The following is a 15,628-nucleotide window of genomic DNA, read 5'->3' as shown; positions in this document are numbered from 1 at the left end:
GGGGGGCTACTGAGGTTTTAAGAGCCACTGATCGTAGCTATCGCATTCCAAAGACACCGCGTTGTCGTAGATTGTTTTTCACCGGCTACGTCCTGTAGGGCTGAGGCCAGGGCTGAGGGATTCATCGCAGGAAACGCGGAGGAACCAAGCAACGACGTGAGGCTTGCCGAGTCGGTTCGTGGGTGCCGACGACATTCGAGCAACGCTTCCAAGAAGACTGGATATTCTTTCCGGCGAGGACACAATACTTAGACAGCATGCTTGGGGCTGATGAGGATCGCAGGAGGTGGATAACAAGACAACCAATGCACAGCAAATAGGTCGAGCACGGTAGACGGCACAATAGTGGTCGCCGCCATGTTAAATTGAAACGAAGCTGACGAAGCCAAGCTCCAGTTTAGTACACAATGCGCTTCGACATGCTTTATTACAAATAATTTTATAAATTTTAAAACGATTTGTTTGTATCTTAAAGTTTTAATTTAAGTCGAATAAAACAAGCAAATTCACGTTGCGTCAAATAAACTCGGTCAGAACTCGGAATCAACGAGCATCGCCGCATCGCCATCGCCATCGTAACAAAACGCAAAAACTTTCGAAAACGAAGCGAGTTTCAAAACTTTCGCAACTTTCGGGCGCTTTCAGACTTTAGGAACAAACATCGAAGAACGTTCTTGGAAAAGGGAAGTGTCCTAGGTGCCGGCGCGCCCATAAAACCAGCTGTGGATATGAGTCTAATTGGTGAGTGCTCGCTCACTCGTTTTACTTTTTGAGTCCTTTCTGTTCGGAGCGTTTATGTCGTGATCCTTTTGTGTGCAGTCGGCGTGAAAGCGAACGTGTGCGGTTCCTTGTCGCACAGGTGCTTTCCGCATTGGATGACCCTCGAGCTTTTGCCAAGGAAGCCACGGAACCGACGTGTCACTGCACGGGCACTCAGATTGCGGGAACGCAACCAAAGGCAAAGGTCCCACCGGAGGCAAGGGGGGCCAAGCGGGGCACTTGGTGAGTGTATCAGGGAGCTTGATTTCTGCAAACCGGGTGGCGGCTTGGTACCAGATAGCTAGGCGGTGTGTTTTGCGGAACCCATGACTGCTAAAGGTACCCGTTAGTGTGATGGCGCTTGTATTCGCTTCCACTGTGCGAGGTTAGATTCAAGTTCGATTTTCGTCCTCGGCAACTACTCCAAACATTGCGTGACGTGCGCCTTTAGAAGTAAGGTCTGTATTGATGACGTTGCTTGCGAAGAGTATAAACGAGTTCTCTCTCGACTGGGGCACTGACTTTTTATAAAAAAAATTCTGTATATGGTGCACTTATTTACTAACCCTCTGGCAGTACTTCACTGTAAAGGTTAGGAGAAAAAAAAAAAAAAAAACGTGCATTGACTAGTGTCGAAAGAAACAGAAAAAAAAAAGTCTTTTAAACTACTTCCTCCTCAGCTCATAAGCAAAGGGAGAAATCACGTGGTCGTATTTCACTGGAACCCAAAGTTATCCCAGCAGTCTGAGAGTCAGCAAGGGCAAAGCCCTTAATAAATTGCATGCTTCACATTTTGGCAAGTGCCAACAACTATAAAGTATAAAACGCATGTAAGCAATTTAGCGAGCAACAAGAAAAGTGATAGCGACCCTTTTTGCTATCGCTCGATCAGCTGCACGACGAGGCAAGCCACATGAAAGCGACCGAGGCGATGAGCAAAGCTTTCTAGAAATCCAAAAACCGAGCGATGAGAGCTCTCCGTCACTCATTGCCGTCGCTCGCTAAATCGCATACATACGGTTCAGGTTGAATTGTATGAACGCGAGAGACACATGCAACTCACTTCCAAATGCCTTTCATTTCAGGGCTACACTGCCATTTGCGTCCAAGTGCTGCACGGGCCTCGTGCACTGGCACTTTGACACCACTTAAGAAACTAAGACAAACATATCCAGGGGTTTTAGGTTAGGTTAGCCATCCTACAGAAAGGTGCTGCTCAGTTAATAGACGATCCACTATTTCCCCGAGGGCCCCGGCTTGCCCGCGAGGAATTGTGAGAGAGATTGTCCTCGCCTGGCCGCTCTGCCTTGAGATTGCATTGCCTTGTCGCTTGCCTTCTCTTAATCTTGTTTTTCGATTCCATTGCATATTTTTATCTATTCCAGTGTATTGTTTATCGCTTCTAAGGGTTTCTATTCTCTTCTGTGCACAATATTTCTTGTATATACGTATATAGTATTTGTAGCTTTATTTTGCCTTTTTCGACGGGAGTGCGGACGGACAACATGCCGCTTCGCGAGTCGTTTCCTGGGATGAGTACTACCATTGCTGCAGATTCCTATCGCACTGTTAGCTGTTTGTGTTGGTTCAATTTCACCCGCGTACAGTCGAGAGGAGCCATTTATGAACACCCGCGCACATGTCATAGGGATAGGCACAGCTCTGAATCAATTATCGTGACGCGAGAGCCGAGCGCGCTGTGATTTGGCCACCCACGCTCGCTCCATTTACTCGCACTGTAGCGTATGCCTTCGAGTGCCGCTTACTTAACTAAGATACAGCACAGCGCTGTATCTTAGGGGGGCAGGGCAAGGCCCGAGGGTGGGGCCCTGCCCTGCCCCCCTCTCCCCTCCGCTGATCTCACCAGAGGGGGGCACGAGTCCCGATGCCCCCCCGAAGTCTACGCCTATGCTTAGAAGCAATAAAAAATACATTGGAATAGATAAAAACAGGTAATGGAATCAAAAAACAGAGGATTAAGAGGAGGCAAGCAACAAGGCAATGCAACCTCAAGGCAGAGCGGCTAGGCGAGGGACAGTCTCTCCCACAAATCCTCGTGCTTGGGGGATTTTGCAAAAGGGCTATTTATATCAAGTTCAAAATGAACAGCACTCTTCATTGATGGCTGGTTCACACGACGAACTGATCCACAGACGGATTGATCATATCCGCGGTTCGTCCGTCTCCCAAGCGCATCCACACGAAGGAGCAGACGCGCAAATGACAGCCAGGATGAGCCGAACATGTTTGCGACCACACTGTGGCACTGTTGTCCAAGATGGAAATCGACATTTGCTGCTTTGAACAAGAACTGCACGCCACTGTTACGTGCAGAGTGAGACATAACACCATGATAGGCTTAGTGCGAAGCGCCACTAGCCTTACTAAACTAAACCATGGCAGAGACAGAAGCATGGTCCTGCTCGAGGAGACTTTGGCGTGGAGGCGGTGAAGTCCTGGGCCCGCTAAGTGGCATTTGGAAATGCCTTCACTCACTTTGCACTTGCGCCTTCAGTACACCACAGCCACAAGAAAAGGCTTGCTGGGTGAAAGGTTGATTGGAGATTCAAAGTGATTGCGGCGTGGTAGACGCGTCTTTACAGAAGCTCTTCGACGCAGATGAGTACCAGATTCTGCGTCGTGTCAGTTGGGCAAAGTTCCTCATGCCAACCTTTTTGGTATGAGAAATTAAATGAAAGAATATTTTGTTACAATAGTTTGGGTCATTTTTCTTTAAAAGTCTTACTTGCAACTTTCAGGAAAGCAAAAGAATTACAGACCAGCTGCCCTCACAATCATGACCCCCCGCCCCCCCTTTCTCTTTCTGGTAGTTGCTCTCGGTGAGCAACCTGATAGCCTTGGGCTTTTCCGCTTTTCTAATAGAAATTAGCGGTTCTGTACATGTGCAAAAGTGAAAAGTATGCTACTGCCGTGTTTGTCAGTTTTGTAACTCTTTATTCCCTCAGACCGCAAATTTGTCTTCAGCTTGGTTCATATGCACAGCACATTCATGGCATCTTCTATCCAAAAATATCTATTGTGGGTTGGATGTGTGTTGGGGGGGGGGGGGGGGGGCATTACTTTGCTGGTTGAGTTGGTAGGCAGGAGATTGCGAGAAACAGAAGGGTAGATAAAATACAACCGCCACTTTTACTATGAAAACCTTTTAATACAGGACTGGCGAAAAAATTAAAACATGAAAAGTTATGACGTCCCGTCCTCCTCTTACTCTTTATTTTCTGTAACCTAGTCTGGTAATTTAGGATCATATACTACTACATAAGATTCAACGACGTGGAAGGTGTTGGTGCACCTTAACCCATTTTGGACGAGCCTCGTTCGTCCACCTAGGGCCGTTCCTAAACCGTTTAGGATGAGTGTAACTCATCCGCGCACTATACCTCGCCCCTTGGCTCTTTTTGGACATCCCAGGCTTGTGCCGAGCGCAGTTTGCGGTGCTGCTCAGAGATGGCAGCATGTATTTTTTTTTATTGTACACATTTTTAAGGGTGACGACTGATTGTGGAGACATGTGCAGCTTGGGCCGTACGTGCAATAAATATAGAAAAAACAACTTAGGATCAAAAACTGAAGAAAAAAAGAAACGGTTAAGGTAAACAGTGTGTGACATTATTATGCAGTTTCCTCGTTCCTTCGACAATGTCTAATTGGATACGAGACACACTTTTATGACGTGCAGGCAACGTCAACAGAAATGTTTGGCGTGAAATGACACGCCAAAAATACAATATAAGATAGCTATACTGCTAGGACCCATTGTATGTTCCTGTAACCCTGCTAGATTTGTTTTGAGAATGGCGCGATAATTTCGTGGATAAATCCACTTATATGTGAATCCCTCGGAGGGGCGGATCCGAGCAGAACTGGAGGCTGGCTTTGTAGCCAGCCTCCAGCGCGATGTCTCCTTGCACGCACTCACAGATTTGGCTATCTTGGCTTCTCGAGCTTCAGTTTTCTCGTTTACCTTCCACGTTTCGAGCATGCGGTTTGTGATGATTACGTCTACGACATTGCTCGCCTTGTCAAAGTGTTCGACATTGATTGCAGCAGCGATGAGTATGATTGCTATCAAGAGATGTTGAAAGCTGTTCATTTTGACTGCGACCCGCTGGCGACAAACTCCAGTGACGGCGAGTTACAAACAAACTCGTTGTGGTCACTGTCGCCCGGGAATATCTCGCAGGCGCACGCAGGGTGGAAGGTCAACGGGCCGGCGGCAAGAGCGAGAAAAGCATTTGGGTTACCGAGTTGCGCGAGCGTTTTTGATCGTACCGCGGCGAGGAGAGCTTGGGCGATCATGGGGGCCCCTAGAATGAGAGAGCGCTCATGGTCACATGCTTTATGGGCACCATGATGTGACTAACTTGGGCAGTGTTGCCTGGTCGCCAGATGAAAATGATACAAATTCGTAAATTGAGTAGTGCAATTACCAGAGCTCTAAAATTGCGTAACTTGGTGTATATCCATTTCAAGAATAATGGATCCGTTTAATTTTCATGTCATAACCCCATTAAGTCACTGCAGACTCCGCTGTCCACTTATGGCCAATTCACATGATGAACTTATCCGCAGATAAATTGATCAAGTGACAAGGCGTCCACGGAACATCAGTCCCCCAAGCACATCCATACGGAGGAGACGAGCAGATGACAGCGAGGACAAACTGAACTTATTCCCGGCCCTGCATTTCCGCAAAATGCCAACATCGCACTGTGGCACAGTTTTCCAAGGTCAGAAGTGATGTTTGCGACTACGATCACTGTGCTATTATGAAAAAGTATTGTGTGCTGCTGTTACATACCGAGCGAGACAAAGCATCATGACAGGCTTAGCGTGAAGCGCTACTAGCTTTACTAACCACATGACACAAGTATCGTCCTGCTCCAGGAGGCTTCAGCGTCTAAGTGATAAAGTCCTGGTGTTGCGGAGGGGCATTTGGAAATGCCTTCACGCACTGCTTGCTTGTGCACCACTCTTCAGCACACTACAGCCGTAAGAAAGGTCTTGGCTGGGTTGAAAACTGGGTGGACATGCAGCGAAGCTTGCAACTTGCTAGGCAAGTTTTCACTGAAGCTTCTTAACACCAACCCGGAGGAGTATCAGAACCTGCGGCTTGTCGGCTGGGCAAAGTTCTTGCAGCTTCTTTCACGAGTGGAAAATAAGAATGGTTCGACAAAATGAAACAGCGAATGGACAAAGTACAGTGCACTATCTTTGTTTGGCTCATTCGAAAACCAAAAAATATTGCTCTGCTGTTGGTGCTCTACCGTAAACGCTTTTACTGTTACTCATTCGCTAAAAATCTGGGCATGGAAGGGCACTTCGCCCTTAAGTCTGGGCGTCTGCTGACGAGGTGCAAATCGGAGGAATAGCCGACATGATGGTAACGTGACAAACGGTCCACGGATGAAAATTGCGATTCAATCCATCGCGTCAATCTGCCATTATTTGACAATTGTCCTAATATGATTAATTGATCCTATTAAAAAAGAACAATTGTTCTCTGAAACAATGTAATGAAAGGAAGTTTTTATAAACAATGCCTGCTCCTTTAACAACGGAATAGTACGAGCCTTGGTATAACAGGAACTTTCCGTAGATCAGACATACGTTTATTCCATGCTCAAAGTAAAGACATGAGTTTGCCTTGGCAATGCCAACCTCCTGTGTATGATCTGTAAAAAGTCCTTAATGGCCGTGGTCAAGGGAGAGGAGTTTCTGCTTTCAAGAACAGGATGGGGTGAAAGAAAAAGTGTCTCGATGAACAATGAATGCTCCAGCTAATCCACTCAGCCAAGTTTCTGCAACATGAACTAGGCTCTAAGAGAAAGACGTAGGATAAGCACTTCGAAATCTTTAGGATTTGCCAAGGGATAAAATTAATTAGATGCACAAAAAAGTAGGGGGAGGAGGATGGCAAGAAAATTTTGGGGCTTGTGTTCTTACACTTGAATTGTTTGTGCAGGAACCATTACTGAAGCAGCACTTCATTCCTGAGGCAATAATTTATTGCTAGTCAAAGCCTGTTTCCAGAAAAGCCCATCAGGTGAGCGGCTTTTTTTTTTTTTTTTTTCTCTTAAACATGAGGTGCTTTTTAACGTTGCCCTCCAATCCCAAAATGTTGTCCATCCGTCCGTGCGCTTTGCCGCTAAATTTAGTGGGGACGTTTTTGTTGCGTGACCTCTGCACAAGTTCAGTTTCCTCTCTAAATTTAGCAGAAAATTGATGTCACAGGACCTACAGACAATTTCAAGCTCTGATAAATTTAGCGGAAAAATGGATGTCACGTGAACTATGCAGCAATTCAGTTTTCCCTCTAAATTTAGCGGAAAAATTGATGTCATCTGACCTATGCACCAATTCAGTTCCCCTGCTAAATTTGGTGGGAAAATTGATTTCACATGATCTGACGTCATGTGACCAACAGACAAATTCAGGTTACCTGCTAGATTTAGCGGAAAAATTGATTTCACGGAACCTATACACCAATTCAGTTTCCCCACCAAATTTGGCAGAAAAATTTATATTGCGTGATCTGACGTCATGTGACCTAGAGACAAAGTAAGGTTCCCGCTAAATTTAGCAGAGCGATTTATGTTACGTGACCTTTGCACCAATTCAGCTTTCCCACTAAATTTGGCAGAAAAATTGATGTCGCGTGATCTGACGTCATGTGGCTTATACACACATTCAGTTTAAAATAAAATGAACAACAAAAAAAACAACTACCTTTTAAATACTTCATTTCATGCGTTATAGAACTTTAGAGGTAAAAGTCACTTCCAATTTTAAATAATGTTTTTACTTTAAAGAAACAACTTTTCTCTAATTGTCTTGATTGAGCACCAGTGCCGTAAACTGCTAATAGCAGCCTTCAACAGTAAAGTTTGCACATCAGAAGTGTTGCTGATTTTTAACAGTGTCTTTTGTCTCTTCCAACTCTTCAGTTTGGGGGGAATAAGTCATCGCTAGTCAATGCCTGATTCCACAGATGCATATCAGGTGAGCACCTCTTAATGAAACAACTTTGCTCTCATTGTTCTAATTTAACACTAGTGTGGAAAATCTTGTTTTACTATGGTTCTTGAGGTGAAAACGGGTATAGTATTTCAGGTTAAAAAGTCAAATTTGTGGGTTTTACGTGCCAAACCAACGACGGGCATCTGGCACGCCCCAGCGGAGGACTGAGGATTAATCTGGACCACCTGGGGATCTTTTGACGTGCGACCGAAAGCTCGATTACACGGCGCCTTCTCCGCAATAAGCCTCCGTCAGATTGCGGGCTCCTCGGCCGGGATTCGAACCCGCCACATGGGGATCCGTAGGCAAGCGCTCTTGCCTCGGAGCCACCGAGGCGGCTATTTCAGGTTAATGAAGTACTTTATAGGCACCCTGTTTAAAGAAAAACTGAAAAATCCTTGAATTACAAAAAAAAAAAAGTTAGAATGTGGACATCTTAAAAATGGTGTCTTAAGTTTTCTTTTGATCTTGTTAGTAGGAGTGTCATAATCATTCATTAAAATTTCAGCGTAGCCCTGCATGTTGCGGCACACCGAACAAAGCAGAGCGCTAGAACGGTGAAAAGAAAAACTGGCAAAAGTGACGTCATTGGCAGGGTCTGATAACCCTTGTTCACCAATCGGCTGACTTGGGGATGCCAACAATGACGTCACGACGCTTTGGACAGATTACAGGTGGAAGAGAGACTCACTGCATGCCCTGCTGCAATCACTGCACATATTTTTGAAAAATAAATGCAGTTTACGTTGACTTTCGCCAAAGTTAAGTGCGATCGCTGAATTCATGGGACAAAATGCTATGGAAGTCCACCCTTAACTCAGATTTCTTAAAAAGTGCTTCAGCTTCTTTTTACTGCTACTTTGACTTAGTTGCACTAGCCGGTTCCAGTTTACATTAAGCCCAAGAAGCTAAGCTATTAATTTGAATGTGACATACAGTAAACTCTCATTAATTCAAATTCCAGGAAGCCACGAATTTTGCATGAATTGTCAAAAACTCGAGTTATCAGTTCATCAAATATGTTGGAAGATAAATTATGATTTGCTACATGGATGGCTGCACACACAAAACAGATATCTGATGATTTCCTCTACATAGGCCTACTAATAATAAGCAGGTATGCCACTCATGAAACATTGGTAAAATTTATGACACAAGTTTATTCAACCCTCAAAAATGTTGTTTATCGGGGACTGTTTAGACAGCGCATGACACCTCAAAACAAAATTTCGTTCAACCAGCAAAAATGTCTCTTATACAGGGTGATGCAAGGAAAGGCCTGGCTCTTTAAATCGACCGCAAAATTCGGTTTCTTAACCTATCGCGCTACGACTTTGTGCAGCGTTGCCCACAGATGGTGCATTTTTTTTTGTAAACTTTGCAAAGAGCGAACTTACCTGAGGAAAAAGTAAAGAAAGAAAAAGGCTTAGCTCCTATGGAAACGCAGCGAAGCCACCGGTCTGCAAACAACACGGCGCCGTTTCGCACGGGAGACAGGAGATGGCGCAATGAACGCCGCCTACAAATGAGCATACGGCGCCGAGAGCGGGCGTCTTTTGCAGACAATCTTTTCGACTCAAAAGCGGTGCGCGTTCCGCAGGCGGCGACATTCGCAGAAACAAAAACAGGCGCTGTAACAGCAAGGAACTGCAGTTCCTTGTCTGCTAAAGACGCCGGCTCTCAGCGTCGTCTGCTGGTTGGTTGGCGGCAGTTGGCGTCGCGACAGCTTGCGCCATTTCTTGTTTCCCGTGCGAAACAGTACCGTGTTGTTTGAAGACCGGTGGCTTCGCTGTGTTTCCATAGGAGCTAAGCCTTTTTCTTTCTTTACTTTTTTCTCGGGTAAGTTTGCTCTTTGCAAATTTTACAAAAAAAAATGCACCATCTGTGGGCAACGCTGCACAAAGTCGCAGCGCGATAGGTTAAGAAACCGAATTTTGCAATCGATTCAAAGAGCCTGGCCTCTCCTTGAATCACCCTGTACTTGTGTGAATGCTGCGACGTAAAGCCACGCCTCCACATCACAGCGTCCATGCAAGTTGCTGTTGAAACTGCAGTGCAGCACTCCTTTTTGTCGCTCATGTCTCCTCTGCTTCAGAGACGTATATAGGGAGAGTTTAACCATTCGTTGGAATGTATACGAGGCAAATAAGGAAGCACCATTGGCCGAAGGTGGGCCGGGCATGTTCCAGAGCATTTTCAGAAATGCAAATAGGTCAACCAGAAGCTGCGCATAATACCCTGGTGGTGGTTGCGAAAAGCAAAATTAATAAGTGCGTCGTGGTAACTCTCTGTGACTGGAAATGTGGTGCACATGATGTTTTGATCACGGTCATGCAACATCATGGTGGGAGATACATAAAGATATAGAAGATATAAAAAGCATGCACGACCAACAGAACGATTGACATAATCCGAGCGCCGGGAATCTGCCGTGGAAGCAGTCCGACTTTGTTTGAGCAAAACAGAAATCATGTAGCACAATCGTTTCTTACATCTTCTTGCATAACCATAATGGAAACATTTTGTGCACCATAACCATGAAGAGGTACTGCATTTAACCCTTACGCACTTATTAAAACTGTTTCTCACTGCCACGGCTAGGAGATTCTTTTCGGCTTCTGGTTGGCCAAGAGATCTTGTCAAGCCCTCTATTTGTGTCCCGGTGTTAGGCATCTGCATTGCCCTAACTTCGTTTGCGCTTTCTTCTCTGTTCTAAACTCCCAAACTTAATTTGAGCAACGGGCATCGATGGCGACAGTCCCTCGGTCATCGTGACACCACTGCTCGGTTTTAGGGTACACGAATAACGACAGAAAGCGTTGAATACTGTCTGAGGACCTATGTATCTTGCACGGAGTTTGGCAAGGTGAGTGCGGCTGTTTCTACATGACCCCAATCTCCGGTGGCAGTGGTTTGCTTCCGTAAACTGAAAAGACTTTTTTCAACGTCACCCTCTCGACCGTGCTGGTAACATTTTGTGAATGGAGCGCACACCGAACTTAATGCTGTACCGTCGATGAACATGGGGTACGCTCGCAAGGTGAGTGCAAGTTTTCTCGAGATAATTGCTGCTTCAGCTTGTAACATTTTCTAACTGAATTTATCTTAATATTGATATTTCAAATTGTTGACAATGACTCAATTTTATTAACTACAACGCTGAGTTGAAGGCTCATTTTTGCCGCCGGGTGTGGCTGAAAATTGTCGAAAAGCTTGTTCTATTGGTTTTCCTGAATCACGATCTCCTGAGCAATACCAGAGAGCCATGAACCTATGTTGACCGTCACAATGTGACTAGATTTTTCTTATTTTAAAAATTAGTACATAATGTAGCCGGGAAGAAGCCTTCAATTTCTGTTGCTGAAAGTTGAAATATGCTCATGCATCAATTCCGAATCGTTGAATCATTGACCGACTCGCTCCGGCAAAAGGCCCATCTCGACTTTGCTGTTTTCAGTTCTCGACAAAAGACACACTCGTTGGCATGGGATCCTCAAATAAAACGTTTATAAACACCGATGCATGAGCATGTTTCTATGTTTATAAACGTGATGCATGAGCATGTTTCTATGTTTATAAACAGTGATGCATGAGCATGTCTCAACTTTAAGCAACAGAAATTGAAGGTTTCTTTCCAGCTACATTATGTACTAATTTTGAAAATAAGAAGAATCTAGTCGCATTGTGACGGTCAGCATGGGCTCATGGCTCTCTGGTATTGCACAGGAGATTGCGATTCAGGCAAAGCAACAGAACTAACTTTTTGACAATCGCTAGCCACACCTGGCGACGAAAATCAGCCTTCAACTAAGTGCTGTAGATAATAAAATTGAGTCAATGTCACCACTTCGAAATATCTATATTAAAATAAATTCAGTTCCAAAATGTTACAAGCTGAAAGCAAATATCAGGAGAAAACTTGCACACACCTTGCGAGCGCACCCCGTGTTCATCGACGGTACAGCATTAATTATGATGCCCACTCCATTCACAAAATGTTCCGAGCACAGTCGAGAGGATGGCGTTGGGGAAAAGTTTTTTTGATTTAGGGACGCAAGCCACTACTGCCGGAAATCGGGGTCATGTGGAAAGCGATGGAGCTAAAAGACACTGCAGTCGCACTCGCCTTGCCGGATTTCGTGCAAGCTACACAGGCTCTCGGACAGTATTCAATGCTTTCTGTCGTTATTCGTGCACCGTATAACTGAGCAACGGTGCCTTGATGACCGGGGGACTGTTGCCATCCAAGCCCGTGGCTCTAATTAAGTTTGGGAGTTTAAAACAGAGAACACAACACGAACGAAGTTCGGGCAATGCTTACACCGAACACCGGCAAAGCCTCTCACCTGGGGCTTTCACTGTCTTTAACGCTCCAGCAAGGGGGAAAGCGCCGGTAGCCCTTTCCCCTTTTATCTCTCGCACTCTTTTAGTAAGACAGTTTATACACGGTTCTGCTCTGCTTTAACCCCGTTAAACAAACTTCTTACCAAGCACCGGTGCACTGCGGAAAAGCAACACCAGCGGAAGCAAGCTCCACGGGTGTTGCTTCTCCGCAGTGCACCGGTGCTCTGAAAGAAGTGCGCTCAACGGTGCTGCGAGAACAAAAAGTATGCACGAAAACATCGTTCGAGTTAAGCGGCTTATGAATACATTGAAAACATAGCGGGTCAACCAAAGTTTTGAAATTTGTTTGACTTAACCAGAAGTATTAAATATCCGAGTTTGAATTATCGCAAGCCTACTGTATATACTAAGGGAGATCTGGCTCAATCCAATGTGCTTAATATCACTGAATAGTTGTGCGATTTTAATTGGCTAGTTTTATTTCTCAAGCACTTGATATGTTCGGTATTCAAATCAATGCCAATTTTTACTTTGGTTCAATTTATGAGGGGTTTATTTTATATGTCATGTTTAGTAGGAGCTAGGCTAGTTGGTAAGCACGTTGCTCACTTACTTTAACCATGCATGTCATATACAATTTGTTGCAATTGTGTTTGAATGCAAATCCTCTTCTGCTCTTTATTTCAAGCTGCTCTTACATGCACCATGAAGATACCGAGGAGGTCTTCAATTGGATGACAACTTCAAGCACAAGCATGGAGGGGCATCTAAATGGCCAGCACAAGGACAACTATAATGTAAATTTTCTCCAAAGTTAAAGCAAGGCATGCCTTCTTCCAATAAAGGTATTGTGACGAAACTTCTTAATTGGTTCGTTTGTTGAGCTGTCATCTATAGGAACAGCCGAGCTCACACAAACAAAATCCTGGCATTGAGAAGTACAGGTTGTGTGCTCTTTCTCTTTTGCAAAACATGAACTTTTTGGCTGAGGATGAAAGATTATTCAAGTTCATATATTAAATGACGGAGCTATGAACTCTCCATACCAATCTACCCCAAAAGCTTCATGTGACTTAGGCTTGCTTGAATATGGAAGCTTTTTGCACTAAATAATAAAGCACTTGACCTTTACTTCTTTTTGAACTGGACTCTCCGTAAAAACAAGGCATATAATTTTATAGACTGGCGAAATGTCTGTAGCCCACATTATGGACAGCTATCCATATGAAATGTGAAAGCTGTCCGCACTAAATAACGAAGGGACTATACCTTTCCGAATTATATAAGGCCAAAGCTACGAGTCATCCGCACCAGTCCTGCACCTCTGATACGTCAGGTGACACCCCTGGCGGATCTAGAGCTCTGCCAGGTGAGTCGCATGATGTATCGAAGGTGCAGGTGGTACGGATGGCACGAGGCTTTGGCCTTATAAGGCAGAAAGGTATAGTCCTTCGGTATTTAGTGCAAATAGCTTTCACATTTCCTACGGATAGCTGTCCGTAATGTGGGCTACAGACGTTCCGTCGTTCTACGAAATTATATGCCTTGTTTTTACGGACGGTCCAGTTTCTAGATTACGGCAAACCATACCGGCAATATTGAACCAGCAACTTTTATCCGTAAAATGGAAAACGGATAACCGTCTGTAAAGTGAGCTACGGACGTTTCGTCATTTTACGAAATTATATGCCTTGTTTTTACAGACAGTCCCGTTTTTAGATTACGGCAAACCATACCGGCAATATTGAACCAGCAACTTTTGCCCGTAAAATGGGGTGAAAATTTTTTACAGTGCAGGCCGTCTTATCGGAGCCGTATCACCTCCGGCTCGGTGTATGTGCAGTTGGGCACGTACGGACCGCCACCGCCGACTGACCGCCCGTCAGGGAGGCTATTCTCGTTGGTCCAGTTTCGGCGGCTCGTCTTTAAAATTAAAAAAAAAAAAAAAAAAAAAAAAACTTTTTTTATTGTTGGTTTTGCCACGGCGTAGTCAGGGGCTGTCTTTAAACCCGGCATTCCTTTAGCAGATGTTGCAGGAATGTCTGCTAAAGGGGGAAAAAAACTGGAATTTCGATGAGTATGTGGATGGTAGTGGCTATACCTTTTTATCGGGCGGCAACTAGTCTACAACAATTATACCCTCTGTTCAGTTTTGCTATGAAGTTCCGCCGTTATACTGTCAAATGCATCAATTTTCTGCGTAATGTTTCGCCTCGCTAAGTCTTTCCCGTCGATCTTGTTTTTTTTGTGTGTGTGTTTTTTCTTCTCTTTATTTTTATTTTTACGCTTAGGCCTGTCAAATACGATCGGGAGCTTATGCAGTTCATTTTCCGTTTCTACTACTACGCTTTCATTAGCGTTCCTCAGTTACGTCTCTCAGCAAAGTTACTTATCAGCTGTCAAAAACAACCAGTTCGGTTGTGGAAGGTCGCTATCATTTCTGCCAGCATATACGCTAGACAGTTGCGTGGACAAAGTCTAGACCACAGCAAGAGCACGGTGAACACCGCTTGTGCAACCTCCGAAACTCACCGAGGCTTCTGGACTTGATTTTTGTTCATTTTGCTCGCTTCGAGCGCGTGGACGTTGCGGTCAATGTTTTCGACGCGAAGTCACTCGAGAGCTGCGCTCAGAATGTCAACCCACGTTACCTGACCCCCCCCCCCCCCCCCCCCCCCCCCCCCCCCCCCCCCAAGTGGTCATTCGTCCATTCGCATCGCGTGACACTTGTTTTATGCGCTGAAGGCTCGTGGGTGCAATGATTTTGTTGCTCGCTTCACGTGCTCCGATCCTTTCATCGCGGCTCGGAGCTCGTGGGGCGAAAGCTCGCGCTGCAGGAACCCAGGGATCCTATAGACCGTTTTATCGTGGGTAGCGCCATTTTGAGAGCGAGAGAAAAGGGGAAAGGGCTACCGGCGCTTTCCTCCTTTCTGATTGTGTAGGAAGAGTAAAAGTCCCGGATGGAGAGGCTTGGCCGGTGTTGGGTGTCTGCTGTGCCCCAACTTCGTTCGCGCTTTCTTTTCTGTTTTGAACTCGCAAACTTAATTAGAGCCACGGGCTTCGATGGCAACGGTCCCCCCAGTCATCGGGACACCACTGCTCGGTCATAGGGTGCACGAATAACGACAGAAAGCGTCGAATTACCGCCCAAGGACCTCGTAGCTTGCATGGAATTCGGCAAGGCACGTGCGGCTGCAATGTTTGGAAGCTCCAACCGCTTTCCGCGTTACTGGAAATGATGAACCATTCATAAATTTTTGCTTGCAATAGGTCCCATATTTCAACGCAGCCGTTTTTAGTAATGAACAAGCGATACACGAAACGGGAACCTCAATTAACTTTTGTAAACACCCGGAGCTGCTACATATCGTTTTGCTGCGCAGCTTTTATCTTGCGTGTCCGTGTTCTCTTATTTCATTGTGGATGAACGACGAAGACGTTCTAGATGTGCTTATATCGAACCGCAGAAAGCGTCAAAAGCAGC

General features: G+C 45.2%; 1 protein-coding gene across 1 annotated transcript in view; it reads left to right on the top strand.

The window, feature by feature from the left end:
- Positions 1-15,628, top strand: part of LOC8031928 — a gene marked incomplete in the record, with an annotated part of 107,332 nt that overhangs the window by 8,966 nt on the left and 82,738 nt on the right.

The sequence above is a fragment of the Ixodes scapularis genome, unplaced genomic scaffold, assembly GCF_016920785.2.
Source record: "Ixodes scapularis isolate PalLabHiFi unplaced genomic scaffold, ASM1692078v2 PGA_scaffold4__175_contigs__length_147842914, whole genome shotgun sequence".
Classification (NCBI taxonomy): Eukaryota; Metazoa; Arthropoda; class Arachnida; order Ixodida; family Ixodidae; genus Ixodes; species Ixodes scapularis.
This window is presented reverse-complemented; position numbering and strand designations above follow the sequence as displayed.